At 38.6% G+C, this 24,484-nt stretch overlaps 1 pseudogene; it reads right to left on the bottom strand.

Moving 5' to 3' along the window:
- Nucleotides 1-5,986: 5,986 nt before the first annotated feature.
- LOC140851632 (uncharacterized) lies at nt 5,987-13,557 on the bottom strand (annotated as a pseudogene).
- Nucleotides 13,558-24,484: the final 10,927 nt, after the last annotated feature.

Raw genomic sequence — 24,484 nt, 5'->3', positions numbered from 1 at the left:
GCTTCGGGGGCCATGGTTGCTTCAAAATGAAAGATCCTGCCGTTTCGTTCTTTCCAGAGGCACTAGACAGCTGAAGTAATTAAGCATTCAAATGCCGGTTGACAATTTTTAATGGGTTGAAGATGTCTCCACGAATCCCATAATCCAGAGAATGAGGTAGGAAGTGCTGGGACATTGAAATTGGTTAGGATATTCGCCCAGAATGCTTTTGAGAAGTCACATTGAAGGAAAATGTGATCCAGCATTTCCCTGTGGGCATCACAACGTGGACACCTTCCGACTATGTTGAGACCTCTCTTGATGAGGTTTTCGGCCGTCAAGATTCTGTCATGGTAGCAGAATCAGGAGAAGAGTTTGGCCTTCTCAGGGATGGAGAGTTTCCGGATGACTTTGCCTATGCGGGAGGCAACTCCTTCGTGCATGAATAAATCATAATAATGTTTGACTTTGAAAATGCCGTTTGCACTCCACTTCCAAATCCATTCATCTGGTTCGGGGGATAGAGTGAAAGTTCTGAGGAGTATGGCAATGTTCTCAAGCTCCACCTTTGCCTGAGGGCTCAGGGGGAGTCTAAAATTCATTTCATAATTTCTCTGTGATAGGAAGTCACTCACCGAGATATTTTGTTTTCTAGCAAAGTAGAAGAGGTTAGGAAAGGTGAGTTTGAGTTCCAACTCCCCTAACCAGGTGTGATGCCAGAAGACAATCTGAATACCACTCCTAACCTTTGGACGAAAACACTGTGTGAAGAGGAGACAGAGTTTCAAAAAGTTTCTCCAGACAGGGGAGCCGATCCTCAGTAGGCGCTTTGATGGCTCATGAGGAGAGCATCTTGTATGGTAGATTGTTTTGATTAGTATTCACCATTGCTTGTGTTGTTTATTGAAGTATCTCCACCACCATTTGGGAAGAAGGGCTTGGTTTAGAGTGAAGAGATCCTTGATTGCTAAACCTCCATATTTTTTGGGTCTGTATACTAGGTTCCAATTTAGTAGATGTTTGATGTTGCTTTCAGAATGTGAGCTGTCCCATATGAAGTTCAGACATAGTTGATTCATTTTTCGGATGATCGATTGGGGAAGCTTTAGCACTGACATCCAGTATACAGAAATGGATCTAAGAACAGAATTTGTCAGAGTCATTCGGCCAGCTGGAGTCAAGGTTTTCTGTTTCCATCTGCTGAGGTTTTTTGTTATTTTGTCGATGAGAAAAGACCAATCATTCTTATTCAATTTGAAATAATGGAGAGGAATGCCCAGGTATTTGACTGGTAGCTTAGCTACCTTACAGCCAAGCATTGAGGCTAGGCAACAAGTAAAATCATCTTCAATACCCAAGCCGATGAGTTGAGTTTTTTGGAAGTTGATACTCAGGCCTAATGCAAGCTCAAAGGCATACAGGATAAGCTTTAGAGGGTTAATCTCCAACTTTTCTGCTTTGCAGAAGATAAGAGTGCCGTCGGCAAACTGTAAGCATTGCGTCAAGCCTTCTAGTCCATGTGGATCGATGCCATTGATGAGGTTTTCAGAGTTTGCTAGCTTCAATATTTTTGAAAGAACATCAGTGACGACGATAAAAAGTAAGGGAGAAAGAGGATTTCCTTGTTTTAAACCCCTCTTATTAAGGATCCATTTTCCCACAGAATTATTAATAAGCAGTGCATAACTGGACGAGTGAAGCAGTCCCTTGATCCACGAAATCCATTTGTGGTCGAAGCCTCCGTGGGATAGGAGGTCACCAAGAATATCCAAATTACTACAAGAAATTTGATTTTTTGCGACGAAATTTTTTCGTCGCTAAAAATCATATTTTCATCGCTAAACATATTTGCGACGAAATATATCGTCACTAAAAATTTGTAGAGAAAGCCTCGTAGCAAAAGACCTTAGCGACAAAAATATTTTATTTCATCGTAAAAAATAGTAAACACAGACGACGAAGTTATGTGCTGTATTAGCGACGAAAATATTTTGTCGCAAGAGCTTAAATTTTCGTCGTTAAAATTGAAACAAAAAAAAATTTCGTCGCTAAATATTTTGATTAAAAAAATTTTTTTTCTTATTTTTTGCGACGAAAATGAAATTCGTCGCAAAATTTAGCGATGGATTTCGTCGCAAAATAATTTGTCGCAAAAATTTCGTCGCAATAATTGCGACGAAAAAATGTTCGTTGCTATAATTGCGACGAAAAAAAATTTTCGTCGCTATAATAGCAACGAAATAAAAATTTCATCGCTAGAAAGGCGACGAAATAAAAAAAATTTATCGTCATAATTACGACGAAATAAAAAATACGTCGTCATAATTGCGACGAAATAAAAATTTCGTCGCAAAAAGGTAAAATTTTTAGCGACGAAACTATTTTTTCGTCGCAAAAATAGCAACGAAATAATTTCGTTGCAATAATTGCGACGAAAAAAATGTTCGTTGCTATAATTGCGACGAAAAAAAAATTTCGTCGCTATAATGGCGACGAAATAATAATTTCGTCGCTAGAAGGGTGACGAAATAAAAATATTCATCGCCATAATTGCGATGAAATAAAAATTTCGTCGCAAAAAGTTGTAATTTTTAGCGACGAAACTATTTTTTCGTCGCAAAAATAGCAACGAAAAAAAAAATTTTGTCGCAATGAATAATAAAAGTTTTACTTTTTTGGGTTCACAAATTTTTTTGCGACGAAATTAATATTTCGTCGCTAAAATAAATTTTGGATAAAAAATAAAATTTTTATTTATTTTTCAAAAAAACCTGCTCAAATATAAATTATCTGATCAAACATATTTTAAATAAACAGTATGGTAACACAATAAAAATATTCTAAGTCAAAAGACCAATTTCAAGTATCAAAAAGTTTCATAACCATCTTTGTCATATACAAAAATATAAGTCCATACACCATTTTAAATTTAAAATAAGTACAAACTAAGTATGATCTGACTTGTTGGCCTCGTTCCCTTCACCAGGCATCGATCCCTGACCCGATATGTGTCGCGATGGTGGTGCAGAGGCGACATCATGTGACTGTAGAGGTGCTAACTCAGAAGCATCAATACCGAGCCGTCCCGCCACCGCAGCTACGATCCTCTCGAGCGTCTGACTACGATTCATCCAGTAACTAATCTGATCTTCCATCATGCTCATGGATGTCCTAACTGCCTCTGGCACCGATGCATCATCAGACCGGCAGGATGACGAACTGCGTGATTTTTTGGACCGCATGCTATGACCAGATCCTAGCTGCCGCCCGAGGACGGTATCCAAAATCGTATCATCTGTCAGCAAACAAACCTGCTGCGATCCAGTATCACCGTCAGATCCCACCTCCCTCGTCGCCTGCTCTCTCAATTCTAACATTTTTTCCTTCACAATAAACCAAATAAAATCATAAATTTTTTTCAAACTCTTTAAAAGTATTCAAAATGTAGAGTAATGATACTTACATGACGCTGCCTCGCCTCCTCGGTCACGAACTCGCCACTCTTGTTTTGATAGAATTTAGCATAGGCGTCGACTCCGGATAGTCCCTGTTTAAAAAAAAAAAAAATATCAAAATAATATAAATATTTAATAAAAAGTTACAAAGTATGATTGCAAATGTAGTTACGTACCATCCTCTTCATTCTCTGTGCAAAAGAGGCACTTCCTTGCGTGTGAATAAAATCGATCTTGCTCCTATTCACCTTATTCGCCTCCGATCGTCGCTACAAAATACATACAATTATAACCAATAAATGACATAACATAATTAAAAAAACTTGGAACACTAGACATACCTGAAATGCCTCACTTCCAAAATGCTCACATAACCACCGCCAATCGTCACTAGACCCAGCCCAATTTCTGTATGGCTGGGTCACAGGATCAATCCCCTTCGCCTGCAGCTCATTGTAGTATTTATGAAGCCTACATCGCCGATCTCTGTATCTATTTGCAGCCATTTTGAGAATACATGCCGTCACTTCTTCGTCAGTGCAATCCTCGAAGTCAATATTATCCTACACAGTAATCATACCAAAAAGCAAATACATGAAATTATTCATATAATAAAAAAATTATTTATATAACCAAAAATAATATGGATCATGTAATGATATGCAAGACATCCAAATTTAATTCTTACCTTGATGTGAGAGACTAGAGCATCACGGTATCGAGGAGCTACATGCTTGAAACTTTCAGCAGCCCATGGAAAATGATTCCACATATACAAACTGATCTCATTTGCGACGATACTAGCCTCTGTGCCAACCGGATGATCTCAAAATATATGTACCTTTGGTTTTTCATTGTGTGTATGCACATATTTTTCCAAAATAAGACCCCTACTAGGACCACGCACTGCACGTCGATGCTGTGTTCCTACATGTAAAAATTGGTGAAATGAACATATATCATGTATCACTAAATGCATATAACAAAAAAATATATATGGTTTATAAATTGATAGAGATGTACCTGTAAGAGGATGATGCTGCGGTACCATGGCCTCCGGCTGGGCAAGCTCTGGCTGAGCACTAGTCTGCTCTGTGGACTCGGGCAACTGAGTCTCATCTAAATCCTCTGACTCATCATGCAAAATGCTAAAGTGAGGATGTGTATCATCAAGCGGAGCCTGCTGCCTACCCCGTGAATGTCTACGTCCAGGATCAGTCATGATGCTGCAATGATTAAAATAATTTAAATCAGTAAGTAATCAAAAAAACTCAAGTATTACATGATATAACATAAAAAAAATAAATTGAATTACTTATTCATATTAATTATTGTTCTCAGATTCTGAACTCGTGTCCATATAGTCATCTTCGACGGGAGTCATAGAAGACTTCGACCCTGAAGTGCTATCATCATCGTCGTTAATGAAGTCATTATTGGATCGTGCTCGTATCCATACCCTTATCGACGATCCAACAACAGAAACATCCTCAGGTTCATAGTCGTCTCTTTGTAATTGTCCTATGTCAATCGTATCATCTAGCACTAATATGTTATCTGGTGCTTGCATTTGATATGCTTCGTTTTCAATAATTGCATAGACTTCATTCTCAAGATGTTCATCGTTCGGGCATATGAAAAGTGCAGGATCAAACAAATGCCTATGCTGAGCCCTTATTGCAACTCGCCAAGGCTCTTTCATTTTGTTATCATCAATATACCACACTAGTCTTGCTTGCTTTGCAAAAATATAAGGATCACTTTCATACCATACATGACCAGTGTGGACACTGACGAGTTGAGGATCTATAATAATTGGCCTGTGTCGTCCTAAGTCATACCATCGACACTTGAATAACACAATCCGTCGAAGACCACTATATCTCAACTCTATAACCTCATGCAGAACACCAAAAAAATCTATTATTTCACCCTTGTGCTCGCCCTCCACGCTTATTCCACAATTCTGTGTGGTTCGATCACGATCGCGATCTTCCATTAAGAATCGCACACCATTGACTATGCATGCTGAATATACTGATACATGTCTGTCAGGTTTTCGTGCAAGTGCAGCTAAGTCATTACTGATACAGTTAGGATTGTCTATACGTAGCTGAGCTATCTACAATTAAAAGAACAATAAGCAGGTTAAATTTGACAAAATAAATACTATATAAACAAACTTTTAATCATGGATGAACATGAACATAACTTACCCGTTCGTCAAACCATGATGCGAATTGATTCCTATGTCGTGCCGCTGCTAATGTAGGATTACTTCTTCTAAGCTCACTTTCGTGTTCTCTGAAGTGATACAGTAATACCATGTATATTTTAATTTAGAGTCCACGTACATTCATTGATATATCAACAAATAAAAATTAAATGTATATACTCACATCATGTAGGCTTCTACCTCCTCGCAATTGTTTAGCACATACCAATGCATGTCATCCGTTTCTTGTGGTGTCAACATTCGAAATTTTTTTTTACCATATGGTCGGGCAACATTGGAGAACACGGACAATCCATCGGTCAGAATCTCGTCAACATCAATATTCCGTTGTGGCCTTGTAAATTTGGTCTCCACTCGTCGAAAGTACATAGAGTAGAACGTCAAACATTCATTCATAACATGTGCCTCTGCTATTGAACCTTCAGGCCGTGCTTTGTTAGTGACGGCACTCTTGTATTCATGCATCTCCCTATTCAATAAATTATCAATTGATATCACATATAATAAGAATACAATAATGAATAATAAATATTACAATATCATGCAATTACCTTTCAATTGGGTACATCCATCTTGTATGTACTGGCCCACCCAATCTAGCCTCATGTGGAAGATGAACAGAAAGATGCACCATGATATCAAAGAAGGCGGGAGGGAATATCATCTCGAGCTTACAGAGAGTAATGATAATCTTCTTCTCCAATATGTCGATCTGACTTCGTCTCAATGTCTTCGCACATAAGTCTCGAAAATAAGTTCCCAGATCAAGTAATGCATCACACACATTATCCGGCAACAATCCGCGCAAACCAACTGGGAGCACATGCTGTAGAAGTACATGACAATCATGACTTTTCATCCCGACGATCTTCCCATCTTTCGACTTGATGCACCGTTTCAAGTTAGAGGCGTATCCATCAGGAAACCTCACTGATCTCAAATATGAAAGAAATTGATTTCTCTCTCTTCGATTCAGTGTATAACATGTCAATGGCTTCACCAGCCTATCCCCTCGTCGAATCAAATGTAATTCCTTTCTAATCCGCATATCCTCTAAGTCAAGACGAGCCTTCACGGTATCCTTCGTTCTTCCTTCGATATTGAGAATGGTATAAAATACATTATCAAATATATTCTTTTCAATATGCATGATGTCAAGATTATGTCGAAGAAGAAGCATTTTTCAATATGGAAGATCAAACAACTTGCTCTTTTTTCTCCAATTTTCGATACTTGTTCGCACCCCTACTTGGCTGGCCAGACCCTTACCAAATATGACATCCTGTGGGTTTGGTAACTGATTTAAAATATTATTCGTAGACCAGAATCTTGGCTGCGCACGTCGTTCATGCTTGCCATTGAACTTAAGACTTCTCCTCCATCTATGATCATCTGGCAAGAAACGTCGATGGCTGGTAAAACAAATCTTTCCACGAATACGGTCCGATGTAATATCATCGTTACAAGTTGGGCATGCTTTATACCCTTTTGTACACCATCCAGAAATATCGCCATATGCAAAAAAATCATTAACTGTCCAAAGCAATGCTGCATGCATACGAAAGATGCCTCCTACAACATGATCATATGTTTCGCATCCTTCTTCCCACAAATATTGTAACTCTTCGATCAATGGCTCTAAAAATATGTCTATGTCTCTTCCAGGGGCACGGAGACCCGGGATCAACAAGGCCAATAGATTAAAAGGTGATTTCATGCACTTTTATGGTGGTAAATTATAAGGAAATACCATAACAGGCCACATACTATAAGCAGTACTAAAATTACCATATGGATTAAATCCGTCTGTTGCCAACCCTAGCCTGACATTTCGTGAATCAGCTGTAAACCATAGATGTTTATGATCAAAATGTTTCCATGCATCTCCATCTGATGGATGTCTCATGACATCATCGTCCATATTATTTATCTCCTTATGCCACCGCATGTCACAAGCAGTATGCCTCGATATGAACAATCGACGCAATCGTGGTGTAATCGAAAAGTACCACAGAATCTTGCATGGTATTTTCTTTTTCTTCTTATCCTTACCACGACTTTCTTTCCATCTGCTTGAATGACAAATTGGACATGCTTGTAGATCTTGTTTATCCTTCCGAAATAGAACACAATCATTCGGACATGCATGTATCTTTTCATAGCGTAGGCCCAAGTCATCGACTCCCAAACCGAGTCCTTTCAATAATTTTTTGGCTTCATAATGACTTGACGGAAGTAACTCTCCCTCTGACAGTAAGTCCTTCAAAAATTTGAGCAACCAATTAAACGAGTTGTTTGACCACTTACCAAGTGTCTTCATGTGTAATAACTTTATTACGGCGGACAACAGAGAGTACTTCTTACAACCAGGATAAACATCACTTTGTGCATCTCTTAATAGACGCTCGAATCTATCATTTATAGATATATTACTGTCCTCTTTAGCTTCTTGTCTCGGAATGGAATGCTGATGTTCTGCTCTCGCTTCTACATTTACTTCAAATAATTCCGGATGAAGATCCTCTAAAATTTCTCTATCTTCTTCACCAAGTGTTTGTCTTTCACGACTGCATGATCCACCGACTGACGACGGATTTATGGGACTCCTGGACAACATATTCGAGCTAGTCGGCAAATCTTCACCATGACAAGTCTATCTCTTGTAAGTCACATCTATACCGTGTTCGTATAAATGATTCTGAATGTCCGATAAGGTACACCAAAATAAATTCCTACATCGACGATATGGACAACGAGCTTTCCCATCTTCTCTAGTATGATTGGATGCCACATTCATAAAAGTCGTCACACCCGTAATATACTCGGGACAGAACTTATCACGCAAAGACATCCAACCACGATCCATACCTACATATTTATGATGCAAACTATACAATCAATTTTATGTAATAATAGTTGACTAACGCCTTATATCTCCTACCTATAGGGTGATGGTCCTATTCCATTCAGGAACGTAAGAATTTAATATTGCAATACATGTCTTGTATACCAAAAAAATTTCGACAGTATTTCGACGCGGTTCTCCAGATACACAAGCATTAAAATTGTGCTATGTATCCAGAGAACATGATCGAAAATACCGACAAAACTCTGCGATATAGAAGCACATGTGTTGCAATATTAAATTCATTCACGTACCCAAAGTGTCCACGAGGACAATTCGAGAATAGTGTGTAAAGCACCAATATTTTTTTCATAAAAAAAAATATTGGTTTATGCACGCTATCCTCGAACGAAAATTCTAAGGCTTATAAATTTGTTATGCTACAATTAATATATTATTATTAAAAAAAAATTATTTTTAAAATATTTTTAAATCATAATTAAAATTAATTATATCAAACAAATAATTATATCTAACATTATATCTAATTACTAAAATAATAAATAATTATTTTTAATGACTAAAATTTATTTAAAAAAATTAAAAAAATATATAAATTAAAAAAAATGGTTTCACCTTCAACTCTTCCGTGAGCAGTGATGGTGACAGTGACGGCAACCGACGGCGGCGCGGCGGTGGCGGCACGGCGGTGGCGGCCCGGCGACGACGCGGCGGCGGCGGCGGCCCTACGAAAACAAACAAACCAGACTAAGAAAGAAAATGAGGGAGAGAGACAGGGGATGGATGGGTCGACCAGCGGCGACTGCCTTGCAGACGCTGCGGCGGCGGGGGACGGGAGGCCGAAGCGGCAGGCGGCGGCGGGGGACGGAAGAGGGTAGGAGGTGCTCGAGGACCTTGAGCTTGGGGAGGAGATTGGAGGGGACGTTGGTGGCGAGGACAGTAGGGCGGCGGCGGACGAAGGCGTGGAGCTGGCGGGGGGAGAGGCCGGCGTGGCGGCGGAGGAAGGCGAGGACGGCGTCAGGCTTGTCGGGGGTGGTGATGTGGAGGAGGGATTTGGAGGCGACGAGGGCCTTATCCTTGGAGTAGCCCAGACGAGGAGGAGGTAGTCATTTCGGCGGCGGTCGGCGAGGAAGAATAAGAGGAAAGTATGGAAGGAGGAGGAAAGGGAGGGAGGAGAGGTGGCCGCCACCTTCATTTTATGGATTGGAGGGTTAGGGTTTCGAGGGATTGGAGGGAACCGGAGGGAAGGAGGCAGAGAAGAGGGAGGATTCGGTGCACGGAGGAGAGGGTGGCGAGGCGGGAGGGAGATGGCCGGCGCGCTGGGAGGTGGGCTCGATCAGCGACGGGGGGCGGGTTCGAGCGGCGACGGTGGCGGGGAGGGAGGGCTCGACGGCGGTGGGGAGGGAGAGAGAGAGAGGATGGTCGCGGGGAGGGAGAGGACTTACCGGGAAGGACGACCGGCGACCGGGGAACGAGGACTGTCGCCGGAGATCGGGGAGGGAGAAATCAACGGGATTTTTTTCAATTAGGGCAGAATATCAAAGGTTTTATTTTTAATTAAAAAATATTTAGTGACGAAATAAATTCGTTGCTAAAAATAAATATTCTGTCGTAAAAAAATATATTTTTTGCAACAAAAATATTTTCGTCGCAAATGATTAATTTTTGGCAACGAAAAATTAATTTCGTCGCAATGATCGGGAAATCAAGTTTCTCGCAATGAAACAAATATTTCATCGCATAAAATCCAATTTTTGGTGACGTAATTATTTTCGTCGCAAAAAAAAAATTTAGCAACGAAAAATTTTTCCGTCGCCAAAAAAAATAATTTTTTGCGATGAAAAAACTTTCGTCGCTAAAAATCAATTCTAGCAACGAAATTTAAATTTTCATCGCAAAATATTCAAAATTTTTTTAATAAAATAAAATTTAGCGATGCAATAGTTTCGTCGCTAAATATAAATAAATTTGATCGCAAAAGTCTTTCTTTTTAGCAACGAAATATCAATTTCATCGTAAAAAATATAATTTTTTGGCGACAAAATTTTTTTTTATCGCAAAAAATAAATTTTTAACTACGAAAAAAAAATATTTCATCGTCAAAAAAATTATTTTTTGCAACGAAAAAAAATTTCGTCGCTAAAAATGAACTTCTAGCAACAAAAATAAAAATTTCGTTGCAAAAGATATAACTTTTTGCAATGCAATTTTTTTCGTCGTAAATACCTAATTTTTGGGGACGAAATTTAAATTTCGTTGCAAAAGCTTACTTGCGACGAAAAATATTTGGTCGCTAAAATTTCGTCACAAAAAATCAAATTTTTTATAGTGAAAGAAATATTATCAAAAGCTTTTTCAAAATCAATATTGCAAAGGATTCTTGGGATTTTTGCTTGTTTGCAATAAGAGATTAACTCAGTTGCAGAGATAAAACTTTCGAAGATTACTCAACCTTTGACGAATTAATGCTGTCTGACAATCTAAGATCAATTCTTCCAGCTTGTTTTGAAGTCTGGTTGACAGCACCTTTGAGGTGATCTTTATCATAGCGTTCTCAATGCTGATAGGCCGAAAGTCTTTAACCATTGTGTGATCACTTTTTTTTGGGATCAGAATAATGTAAGTATAGTTAAGTCTAGAGATATCGCACATACCTTCATAAAAGTCAGAGAAAAGCTTGAGCAAATCACGTTTTATAACCTTCCAATATCTTTGATAGAAGAAAATCTGAAAGCCATCAGGTCCGGAGATTTGTTTTTTGCCAGACTAAAGATGGCCAGTTTGATTTCTTCTGCAGAAAACGGCACAGTTAATTCACTAAGATCCGGAGGATGATCCAGGAATAACTTGTTCCAGTCTAAGGCAGCGTGCTTGACGATAGGAGAACCAATTAGGATTTATAATATGAAAGAAAAGCCTGTTCAATGTCCTCCTGGGTCTTGATTATCATATTATCCTGATGAATTTCTAAGATCTGATTTTTTTTCTCATTCTGTTTGAAGCAGTTATATGAAAGAACTTTGTATTTCGGTCACCATCACGAAGCCAAGTGTTGCGTGATCTTTGTTTTCAAAGAGTCTCTTCTTGCTGCAGTAGGGATTCCAATTGAAGTTTGAGATCAGCTTGCACCTTGCGTTCTTCTGAAGTTAAGGGCCGTTGCACTTCAATCTCGTCAATATCATTTATTTGATGGGATCAGCTATGTTTTCTAAGGATGATGTTGGCCACAGTTACTTTGCTCCATTTTTTAAGATTGGCTCTTAGGTACCGAAGCTTGGAGACTATATTCTTCGAGCCCTCATGATAGGAAGGCGATTTAGACCACCATTTTTTAATCATCTCATCAAAGCCATCGTGGGAGTACCAGATATTCTCAAAACGGAATGGTTTTTTAATGGATTTCTTTGAGTGCCTCAAATCTACGATGGAAAGAAGGAGGGGAGTATGGCCCGACGTTACTTGAGGGACCGGTGCGAGCTTGGAGGACGGGAAAGCCTCATGCCATTCCATTGTGACAAAGCAAAGATCCAGTTTAGCCAAACTGATCAGCTGCCTAAAGTTGGATCAGGTGAATCTCCTGGTAGCTGGGTTAATCTCGATTAAGGCAAGAGAGTCAATAAAGTAGTTGAATTCATGAGAGGTTCGAGAGCACCCTTGAACCCCTGATCTGTCTTCTCTATATCTAGTTGCGTTGAAGTCGCCGACTATTGTCCAGGGTAGATTAAAAGTAGAGCTAAGAGAATCCAGCTCCGCCAGGAATGCTAAGCACTCATGATGCTCGATAGGTCCATATACATTGGTAACTACAAATCTGAAGTTTCTTTGTATTAAGTAAAATTCTGTGCTGATGGAAAACTTTCCATGGTGAAACGGCTTTCCATCGACCTCCCAAGCTGTTAGCAGACCTCCTGCGGATCCTAAGGCATCCAAAGTCTGATAACCCTCAAAAAAAAAAAAAGGACCCACTAATTATTCTCAAAGTTTGCGATGAAAAATGACTTAGCTTAGTTTATTGGAGGCAGATAATGGAGCATTTGGCCTCTTTGATTGTCTCCTTGATAAGACGTCTTTTGGAGGAAAGGCCTAAACCTCTTACATCCCAGAATAGAAGTTGGATATATGGTGCAATGGGGGGGGGCACCAGAAGAGGGAATGAGACTCTAATTGCGTATATACTGGGCAAACAGTTTTGTATTCCAGTAACCAACGGAAGAGAAGCTTGATAGAAGAGATAAGATTTAGCAGAAAAGAAACTTTCAAAAGACTACTTGCAAAACACCTCTATTGAGGAGTGAATATTTGACTTCAAGAAGTAATAGAGGCCTGCAGTCATCTTGGCAAAGCCAGAGGGAAACACAGCAAGCATCACTAGCATAGAGGAGAGAAAACAAAACACTGCACACATTGAGGATGTAATCTGAAGCATCGCGACTATGCTTTTGAACATCCTGCCGCACGTGTGGGGGAGCAACGGCGGGCTTCCATATTTTTCATTAATCGGATTGGAGATGCCGCTTCATCTTCAGGTAGAATCAGGTCGTATTTTTTGGACTTGACTTGTAATTGATTGACCCAAATTTAAGCTTAGTTTGATCTTTGTTGAGATAAACCCAATCTGGAAGTTCCTTCCGTGCACATGTTTCACTGCACCTTGATGCATGTGAAGCTCTTGTTTCTTCAATATCTGTATCTTTTCCCTGGCATTCTGATCAAACAAAGCACCAGAACTTAATGTCTCCTTCGATGATGCGAAGGGCATTAATTTCCTGGTAGCCATTCTAACGCACTTGCTTCCCCTCCCTCTTCCCCCGGGAAGTAAACTCTTGTAGATTATGAACGGCGGTGAGAGTGACAGGGAGAAGGGGAGAGCGCTTCGAGCTTGGACCTCGAGATGGGAGTGAGACCTGGACATTCTTCGGCCGACGGTTCTCGGTGAAGCACAAGTCTTTGGCAAAGCTCAGGTCGAGGAGGAGAGAGATCAAGAACGCCATGGAAACCGTAGATCGGCAACGGAGCTCCATGGCCGGATGAATCTTGGAAAGAAAAGCTTCGACTCTTGCATGGAGAAATCCGATCCTAACTTCGATTTAAGATAGATCTCATCGAGGTTTCTTCGCAAGAAAACAATTGAAACCTAGGGTTAGAGATTTTATATCCTTTCGTCTCCTTCAAGGTGGGGGAGAGAGCATCCAACGCTCTGGCCCGGCTCCTTCACCATCCTCAGGTACTCTCCTTCCCCATGAAAATCTAATGATCCGGTTCCTCGAGGCGGAGGTCACCGGAGACGATGAAGACGGCGTGGGTTTGAGCCTAGGAGAGAGAGAGGCAAGGGGTGAAGGAGACGAGAGCGTGATCTGCGAAGGTGAACGGCGTCGGAGGAGCAGCCGCGGTGGGGGAGAGGTGAGTGGCCCTTTCTCTCTCCATAGCTCGGGGAGAAGCGCGGACAAAAGACCGGACTTTTTTTTTTTTTAATTTAAATTTCTCCACGTGGCTTTCACTTTTTTTTTTTTTTAACTCAACGTATCACACGGAAACTCCTCTATTGACAGACCATCGTTTTAATATACCCTGCGATACCCGGAATTTCAAAATCAACTTCTTTCCATCGTTCAAAATTGGCGCTTCATCAATTGAGTCAACCACATATATTATCAAACATTACAACAATATAATTTTTTTTAATAAATAATATTTATATTATAATAATATAAATCTCAACTGAACTAACAAATATAATCAGTGGGTTAAATATTTAATCTTTTAAATTTTTATATATAAATACCCAACACAAAATCCAAACCACCGTCAAAGCTTTCTAATTCGAGCACTCCAAACCTCTCATGATTAATTAATAATATATTTATCCTTTTAGACCCTTCTATATAAATATCCAACCTAAAACCCAAGCCACCGTCTAAATTTTTCGATTTGGGCACTCCAAGTCTCCCACCCGATTGGAGCTCTTCAGGATCGAAAAAAACAGAGGGAAAACTGGGTAAGCATATGAAAGATCAACGGAAGGAAAGATCGAAAAATTAAAAGGTAAGACGTTTTGATATTTTTTTGCTTTTCATTTCATTTTCTTCTCGTTCCATTCTTCTTTTCTGAGATCTGTGGAGAAAGAGGATATCTGAGGAGAGGGTTTCTTAGTTTCAGCAGGGATGGTATATTTTTATACGAGTTGTGGCGGTGTGAGTTTCAACAGCCTCACCACTGACATCTTCGGCCTCACCAGCATCACCGTCGGAGACATCCTCATTGTGGGGGCCAACATTCTCGTCGACGACGGATAGAAGTCCCAATCGGGTGGGAGGCTTGATGCGAACGAAGGGATGTGAGGGCCAACATCCTCGTCGACGACAGAGAGGCATCCTCAGGAGTCTCAATCGGGTAGGAGGGCTTGACGCGAACGAAGGGACGAACGGAGAAGCTTATCGTGGCGGAGAAGGTCTACTTGTTGGGAATAACGGGACAGGAGCCGCTTTTCGCACTTCCATGAAAGGCGGCAGTGGCCGCCGCTCGGAACTCCAATCTTGCCATTGACATCACCATCGCGGATCACTCCTTCTCGATCTCCTCTTTCTCTTTGAACCTCTCCGAACAGAGGGGTGATTTTTTTTTTTTTTTGCCGAGTGGCTTCTTCTCCTTTGCCTTAAAAATTCACATGTTAAAACGATGGCTCCATCTTTATCCACATATCAAATGGAGAAACGCCAACATGATTACTCCAGTTTATATTATATATACTAGTTTAGAACTCATGCGATGCATGGGATTTTAAAGTCAACTTTTTTTTGTTAACCGAAGTTAGCACTTCATCAATTGAATCAATAACATATATTATCAAACATTACAACAATATAAATATTTTTTGATAAATAACATTTACACTATAATAATATAAACTTTAACTGGATCAACAAATATAATCAGTGGGCTAAATATTTAATCTTTTAGACTTTTATATATAAATACCCAACTCAAAACCCAAACCACCGTCGAAGCTTTCTAGTTCGGACACTCCCAGCCTCCCCCGATTAATTAATAATATATTTATCCTTTTAGACCCTTATATATAAATACACAACCCAAGATCCAAGCCACCGCCTAAACTTTTCGGTTTGGGCACTCCAAGCCTCCCACCCGATTGGAGCTCTTCAAGATCGGAAAAAACAGAGGGAAAACCGGATAAGCATACGAAAGATCAATGGAAGGAAAGACCGAAAAATCGAAAGGTAAATCGTTTTGATATTTTTTTTGCTTTTTGCTTCATTTTCTTCTCATTTTATTTTTCTTTTCTAAGATCTGTGGGGAAGGAGGACATCTGAGGAGGGGTTGTCTTAGTTTCAACCGGGGTGGTGTATTTTTGTAACAGCCCAGCCCACAGGGCTCTTGGGCCTTGCAAAATCTGAAGAGCCCAAAACAGGGCCCGACGGGAGGAGGAGGAAGACTCCTAACCAGAGTCTTCTTCCTCTCCGACTCCGGCAAAATCGGATCGATAGAGTCCGATTAGGGGTAGAAAATCACCTCTATAAAATCCTCTTTCTCTCTTCTAAAGCTAGCCATGACGAGCACCAGATTTCTTCTTTTATTTTTCTCGAATTTTTTCGTTGAAGCCACGGATGTCCTCATCGTGTTCATCTCAAATACTCGCCGGAGACCTCACCGGAGTCGGAGGTAAACTCGTCTTCTCCTTTCTCTCTTCCTTCCTCTCTTTTCCACGGCTTCGTGCACCCTCTCCGGCCTTCGGGATCGCCAGAAAATCCATGAACAAGATGACCCCTATTTTGCTCTGTTCGACCGGACCATATTCCTCTCTTTTTCGGCCACCGGCACTGCCGGTTGCGGCGTCCCATCCTGGAGACCGGACCCTCATCTCTCTCTCTTCCTTCCCTGAAAGTTTTGGCCGTCGGTGACCGGCCAATGATCAGAAAAAATAAAAAGAATAGGGACGGTCTCCTGTTTTTGAAAACTCTTCAGCTCGCTGGCCGAACCTCGCCGCCGGCCGGCCTTGCTCTGTCGCCGTCGTGTGATGCCGTCCATCTCGTCGGAGCCGTGCCACCGAGGGGAACCTCACGGTCTTTCCATGTTTCGGCCCAGGGGAGGCCGCGGGAAGAAAAGAAGAAGGAAGAAGAAGAAAAGAAGAAGAAGAAAGGAAAAGAAAAAGAAAAAGAAAAGGAAAAAGAGGAAAAAAAAAGAAAACAAAAATAAAAAATAAAATAAGAAGAAGAAGAAGAGAGAGAATTTTCTTCTCCCTCCTTTCTCTCTCTTTCCTCTCTCCTCTCTCTACCTTCTCTCTCCAGTTTCTCTTTCTAGATTTTTTTTCTCTCTCTTTATGAATTTTATCTCTCTAGTATCTTTTTCTCTTTGATTTCATCACGGATCTTAGGATAAACTTAAGATGAAAATAAGATGATCTGAGATTGCTCCGAAATTCGTGCAGTAGATCTGATCCCAGTCCGATCCTATTCGAAATTTGTAACACTTGATTCATATTGAGTCATCCTGATAGGACCTTTGATGATCTCAATCATGATTGCCTCATCTGAAGGATACGAAGATTTTTCTCTCCACTTTCTCTCTCTACTTTCTTTCTCTAGAATTTTCTCTCTCTTCATGGATTTTTTCTCTCTAAAAGTCTTATGGATCAGTGGAGGATCCTGATACTTAGATAAGTCCTAATTTTGGTTAATCCTGAGAGAGATCCTCGATTTGTGTTATTAAGATCGATTATCGGTAATTTCTCTATAGGTGATTTTTATATTGATCAGGATCATGAAGAGATGATTGTCTGCATATGATATCGAGTGGAATATTTTGTTAAAGAAATTCATAAGTCAAAGAAGAACATTGATTTCTGTACTCGTATCAGTCACTGATAAAGGTAAGAATCCCTGTACATGATCATCATTATATATGTTATTTTACCGTTGATTTTATCTCATTGATTTTGCATCGTTGGATTTGAGATTGATGAATTTGTTATATCTGAGACACTGTTATTTATTTATGTGATTTTGAGCATGAGTATGCTATATCAATACATATGTATCAGCGATTGATGGCATGATTATGTGTATGACATATTTATTACACTGCAAAAGATGAATTGATTAATGAAGTTAAATATCATAATTTCATGAAAATGAAAAGAAAGAGAAATATGGTTTGGACTGATCTTGTCATGTGGAATAGCCTGCCAGGAGCTTATGCCTGGGATAGCCCCCACAGGCTTATATGTGGAAGAATATGATCCGAGAAAGATCATGAAGAATCTGATCCGAGAAAGATCATGAATGATTTGATCCGAGAAAGATCATGGCCACTTTGATCCGAGAAAGATCATGAATATTTCGATCCGAGGAAGATCACAAAAATCGATCCGAATAAAAGATCATCGCATGATCCTAGTAATCCAAAGCCAAAGCCAAAACCAAAAAGAAAAGGATTAAAGATGATGTGATAATAGAAGAAAGTAGAAAGATAAGACATGAAACAATCGTTGAATAAAATTGTTTCACTTATTTAACATATGATGATGCATCTCTTTTGATAAAACAGATAATCTATAAATGTTTGCAGTTTTCTGGACAGTGAACATCGACTTTTATGTATTATTGCTTATCTTTATTTTTAGATTATATTATTATATTGGTGTGATATGGAAATTTTTACTGGGCTGTAAAGCTCACACTCCTTCATCTTTCTTTTCTTCTCAGAGTTACAGGATGCTTATGATTGGCTATGGCCTGGATTTACGGGTGAGCAGAAGGATAGATAAAGTGTCATAGTATCTGATCAGAGAATTGAAGAAATTTAAATTATAATTATGCAAGGTTTTATGAATTATTGTTGAAATAAATTATTATGATTGATAAGGTTGTAATGATTTAATTTGGCCTTGCATATTCTTTAGGGCTTGCTCTAAGGAGTGTGCGGCCATCACGTATCCGATCCGGATGTTGGATTCGGAGCATGACAGAATGGTATCAGAGCTTAGGATATGATCATGAGGGATTATGATATACGTGATAGGATATGATGGAATAATATCAGAGCTTAGGTTTAAGATCACTAAAATTATGAAGTGATATCAAAATTTTATGTAAGATCAGTAGGATGTGACAGAGTGGCATCTGAGCCTAGAACTTAAGTTACGTTCATTTGGAGACAATGATACAAGTGATTAGGATATGACAGAACAGTACTAGAGTCCAAGTTTAAGGTCACTAGGGATTGTCATATAAATGATATCAAAACTTGAGATTATAATTGATAGAGTATGATAGATAATATTAGAGTTTAAGGTTATAATCATTAAGGATGTAATAGAATGATATTATAGTTCAGGTTATGATCATTAGAAAATATAATTTAAGTGATATTTAAGCTTAAGATTATAATTATTTGAAATTATGACTTTAGTGATATTTAAACCTACGTTATGATTATAAGGAACATGATTGACATAAAAGAAAGGAATCAATATTTGAAATTTGAATCAATAAATACTATGATGAAACTTTATGTATAAGCGGTATATGATGTCTATAATAAAATTGACGAGTTATATCTTAGATTTCAATTAGTAAGGTTGACCTAAGTATGAAAGAGTTGATCTTGAAATGAAGTGGGAGGTATTGATAAGTTATGTTGAGTATACTAGATGATTTTGGAATATAAAACTTATATGATTGAAGATCATGATACTTTTTCTAATTTTGATGATAATTGACTGAGCATTATGAATTTTGGACTTATCAAAAGAAAGTTAATTAGGGTATGGTCTAAGAAGAAATTACATCATATGAGAGAGAAATATTTTTGAACACTGAACCTATAAAAGGTCATATATGAAACTCAATCTTAGATGAAAAAATATACTTAAATTTTATTATGAGAATATGAGATACACATCTTGGTGAAATCTTTGGTTACTCAAAATATCATATTCTGAATAGGATTCCTTGATCCTTCAAGTTACATTGAATTTCAAGTCAAAAACTTACTTTTCTAAGTGGATCAAAAGTATTTTGATATTGTTGTTAAATTAAAGAAGAAAATTTATTTTGTCAGAGTATGATATACAGGTTATAATGAAATCTTTAATAATTCATATTATTATCTTTGGATTAGATTTTTTTTTATTTTTCTTGTGATTGTTGAAGATGGTGAAGTGTATTAATTATTCAAGTCAAAGTTTGGATTTTTAAATTAAATTAAGACATCTTGCTAATGTTAAATTTTGAATGACTTATACAAGAGACAAGATTTTATATGGATTTATTGATTAATATTAAGGGTTGTGATGAAGGGAGCTCTATAAGAAATAATCAAGTTGATTCTACTCATAAGGATGTTGGCTTGAGTTCTTTTAGTTCATCAAGTTAGAATTAATTCTTTTAAAAAGAAAGATTGATTTAAAAATTATCTGAATGATGGTAAGATAAATCTAAGGTTAACTCCAATTGATTCTAGACATGTTGGATTCTTGAAGAGTGATGAAACTTATGCAATGATTTCAAATATAGGAAGTGGATCAAGATTTAATTTTTATATGCTATACCCAAAGGTAGTAAAGATAAAGAAACTTAAATTTTGCCTAAGTCTTATATGAAATTTGAAGGTTGGATCTATCCTGGATTGATCTAACATATAAGGATATTTTTATCTTTAATAGACTTATATAATTTGATGAATTAAAATCAGAGTACGCAGCAAAAGCATGGTGGTTTAAATTGATTAAAAATATTAATTCTTTGATTCCAAAGATATTATAGAATACATTAGTTGTAAATAAAGAATGATTTTAATCTGATCATAGTCGGATAATTTTTGTTAGTAGGTTGTTTCATTGTAGATAATGTCAAGAAATTTTAGACATCTCAAGTTACAGCTTGATAGTTCTGGTATTAGTTCAAACTTAGAAAGTCCTAACATAGATCTCATATTTTTAAAATTTAATATTGTTACTCGAACTGATATAGAAGATGGAGGTTTTCTTAAGATGAGAGTCTACATATAAAAATTGTTGGAAGGTCAAGAGAAGAAAGAAACCGATGATTGTGAAGAGTGCACGATGTTTGACCTTTATTTATTTTTTTATCAAGGGTAGTCTGAGATAATTATGAATTTTGAGTGGAATGTATTAGACAAATAATGGTGGTATATTAATACAAGTCCAAAATATTACAGTTCTTCAAAAAATTGAGAAATTAATAAGAAGGGATGAATTTGAAATTTCAAATAATTTTGTTATAACAAGATCATGAGAAATAAATAATATATATATGACATTATCGTAAGTTTGTGAATGACATGAAGAATGTATACTTTGAAATAGGTATCTCGAACAACATAACTTAATTTCGAAGATGAAATTATTTTAACGGGGGGAAAATGTAACAGCCCAGCCCACAGGGCTCTTGGGCCTTGCAAAACCTGAAGAGCCCAAAACAGGGCCCGACGGGAGGAGGAGGAAGACTCCTAACCAAAGTCTTCTTCCTCTCCGACTCCGACAAAATCGGATCGATAGAGTCCGATTAGGGGTAGAAAATCACCTCTATAAAATTTTCTTTCTCTCTTCTAAAGCTAGCCATGATGAGCACCAGATTTCTTCTTTTATTTTTCTCGAATTTTTTCGTTGAAGCCGCGGATGTCCTCATCGTGTTCATCTCAAATACTCGTCGGAGACCTTACCGGAGTCGGAGGTAAACCTGTCTTCTCCTTCCTCTCTTCTTTCCTCTCTTTTCCATGGCTTCGTGCACCCTCTCCGGCCTTCGGGATCGCCAGAAAATCCATGAACAAGATGACCCATGTTTTGCTCTGTTCGGCCGGGCCATATTCCTCTCTTTTTCGGCCACCGGCACCGCCGGTTGCGGCGTCCCATCCCCGAGACCGGACCCTCATCTCTCTCTCTTCCTTCTCTGAAAGTCTTGGCTGCCGGTGACCGACCAATGACCGAAAAAAATAAAAAGAATAGGGACGGTCCCCTGTTTTTCGAAAACTCTTCAGCTCACTGGCCGAACCTCGCCGCCGGCCGGCCTTGCTCTGTCGCCATCGTGTGATGCCGTCCATCTCGTCAGAGCCGTGCCACCGAGGGGGACCTCATAGTCTTTCCATGTTTCAGCCCAGGGGAGGCCGCGAGAAGAAAAGAAGAAGGAAGAAGAAGAAAAGAAGAAGAAGAAGAAAGGAAAAGAAAAAGAAAAAGAAAAAGAAAAGGAAAAAGAGAAAAAAAAGAAAATAAAAATAAAAAATAAAATAAAAAGAAGAAGAAGAGAGAGAATTTTCCTCTCCCTCCTTTCTCTCTCTTTCCTCTCTCCTCTCTCTACCTTCTCTCTCCAGTTTCTCTCTCTAGATTCTCTCTCTAGATTTTTTTTCTCTCTCTTTATGAATTTTATCTCTCTAGTGTCTTTCTTTCTTTGATTTCATCACGGATCTTAGGATAAACTTAAGATGAAAATAAGATGATCTGAGATTGCTCCGAAATTCGTGCAGTAGATCTGATCCCAGTCCGATCCTATTCGAAATTTGTAACACTTGATTCATATTGAGTCATCCTGATAGGACCTTTGATGATCTCGATCATGATTGCCTCATCTGAAGGATACGAAGATTTCTCTCTCCACTTTCTCTCTCTACTTTCTTTCTCTAGAATTTTCTCTCTCTTCATGGATTTTCTCTCTCTAGAAGTCTTATGGATCAGTGGAGGATCCTGATACTTATATAAGTCCTAATTTTGGTTAATCTTGAGAGAGATCCTCGATTTGTGTTATTAGGATCGATTATCGGTAATTTATCTATAGGTGATTTTTATATTGATCAGGGTCATGAAGAGATGATTGTCTGCATATGATATCGAGTGGAATATTTTGTTAAAGAAATTCGTAAGTCAAAGAAGAACATTGATTTCTGTGCTCGGATCAGTCACTAGTAAAGGTAAGAATCTCTGTACATGATCATCATTATATATGTTATTTTACCGTTGATTTTATCTTATTGATTTTGCATCGTTGGATTTGAGATTGATGAATTTGTTATATCTGAGACACTGTTATTTATTTATATGATTTTGAGCATGAGTATGCTATATCAATACATATGTATCAGCGATTGATGGTATGATTATGTGTATGATATATTTATTACACTGCAAAAGATAAATTGATTAATGAAGTTAAATATCATAATTTCATGAAAATGAAAAGAAAGAGAAATATGGTTTGGACTGACCTTGTCATGTGGAATAGCCTGCCAGGAGCTTATACCTGAGACAGCCCCCACAGGCTTATATGTGGAAGAATATGATCCGAGAAAGATCATGAAGAATCTGATCCGAGAAAGATCATGAATGATTTGATCTGAGAAAGATCATGGCCACTTTGATCCGAGAAAGATCATGAATATTTCGATCCGAGGAAGATCACAGAAATCGATCCGAATAAAAGATCGTCGCATAATCCTGGTAGTCCAAAGCCAAAGCCAAAGCCAAAATCAAAGCCAAAACAAAAAAGAAAAGGATTAAAGATAATGTGATAATAGAAGAAAGTAGAAAGATAAGACATGAAACAATCGTTGAATAAAATTATTTCACTTATTTAACATATGATGATGCATCTTTTTTGATAAAACAGATAATCTATAAATATTTGCAGTTTTCTAAACAGTGAATATCGACTTTTATGTGTTATTGCTTATCTTTATTTTCAGATTATATTATTATATTGGTGTGATATGGGAATTCTTACTAGGCTGTAAAGCTCATACTCCTTCATCTTTCTTTTTCTTCTCAGAGTTACAGGATGCTTATGATTGGTTATGGCCTGGATTTACGGGTGAGCAGAAGGATAATAGATAAAAGTGTCATAGTATCTGATCAGAGAATTGAAGAAATTTAAATTATAATTATGCAAGGTTTTATGAATTATTGTTGAAATAAATTATTATGGTTGATAAGGTTGTAATGATTTAATTTGGCCTTGCATATTCTTTAGGGCTTGCTTTAAGGAGTGTGCGGCCATGACGTATCCGATCCGGATGTTAGGTTCGGGGCGTGATAATTTTTATGCGAGTTATGGTGGTGGTGTAGGTTTCAGCAGCCTCACCACCGGCACCTTTAGCCTCACCAACATCACCGTTTGAGAGACATCCTCGTTGTGGGGGCCAACATCCTCGTCGACGACAGAGAGGAGTCTCAATCGGGTGGGAGGCTTGATGCAAATGAAAGGATACGGGGGCCAACATCCTCGTCGACGATAGAGAGGCATCCTCAAGAGTCTCAATCAGGTGGGAGGGCTTGACGCGAATGAAGAGACGAATGGAGAAGCTTATCGTGGCGGAGAAGCTCTACTTGTTGAGAATAACAAGACAGGAGCCGCTTTTCGCACCTCCACAAAAAGTGGCAGTAGCCGCCGCTCGGAGTTCCAATCTTGCCATTGACATCACCATCGCAAACCACTTTTTTTCGATCTCCTCTTTCTCTCTGAACCTCTTCGAACAGAGGAGGGAGATTTTTTTTTTTTTTTTTTTTGCCGAGCGGCTTCTCCTCCTTCGCCTTAAAAATTCACGCATTAAAACAGTGGCTCTATCTTTATCCACATGTCAAATGGAGAAGCGCCAACGTGGTTACTCTGTTTTATATTATATATATATATATATATATTAGATTACTTAATAAGTCTCTAATTTTGTCATCTAATCTTTTATATAATAATATCTCAATTTCATATGAGGTTTGCAAATGGTTTGCAGTGTCCACATTCCACTCGGAACATGTTAAGAGGAATGTTATTCAGGGCCAAGAATCTCTCTACGGAACCCTGGTAACCCACAGCTCTATGGTTAGGTCCATCGGTGGGAGAGGTTGGGCTTGTGGCCTGGTGGGCCCATGAGTCCATGACCAGATCCCAGTCATTCTTTGGCGCGACAGGTACAACCCGAACCCTTCTG

This window comes from Elaeis guineensis, chromosome 9, assembly GCF_000442705.2.
Source record: "Elaeis guineensis isolate ETL-2024a chromosome 9, EG11, whole genome shotgun sequence".
Taxonomy (NCBI): Eukaryota; Viridiplantae; Streptophyta; class Magnoliopsida; order Arecales; family Arecaceae; genus Elaeis; species Elaeis guineensis.
The sequence above is the reverse complement of the archived record's forward strand: the minus strand, read 5'-3'. Positions and strand labels throughout refer to the sequence as shown.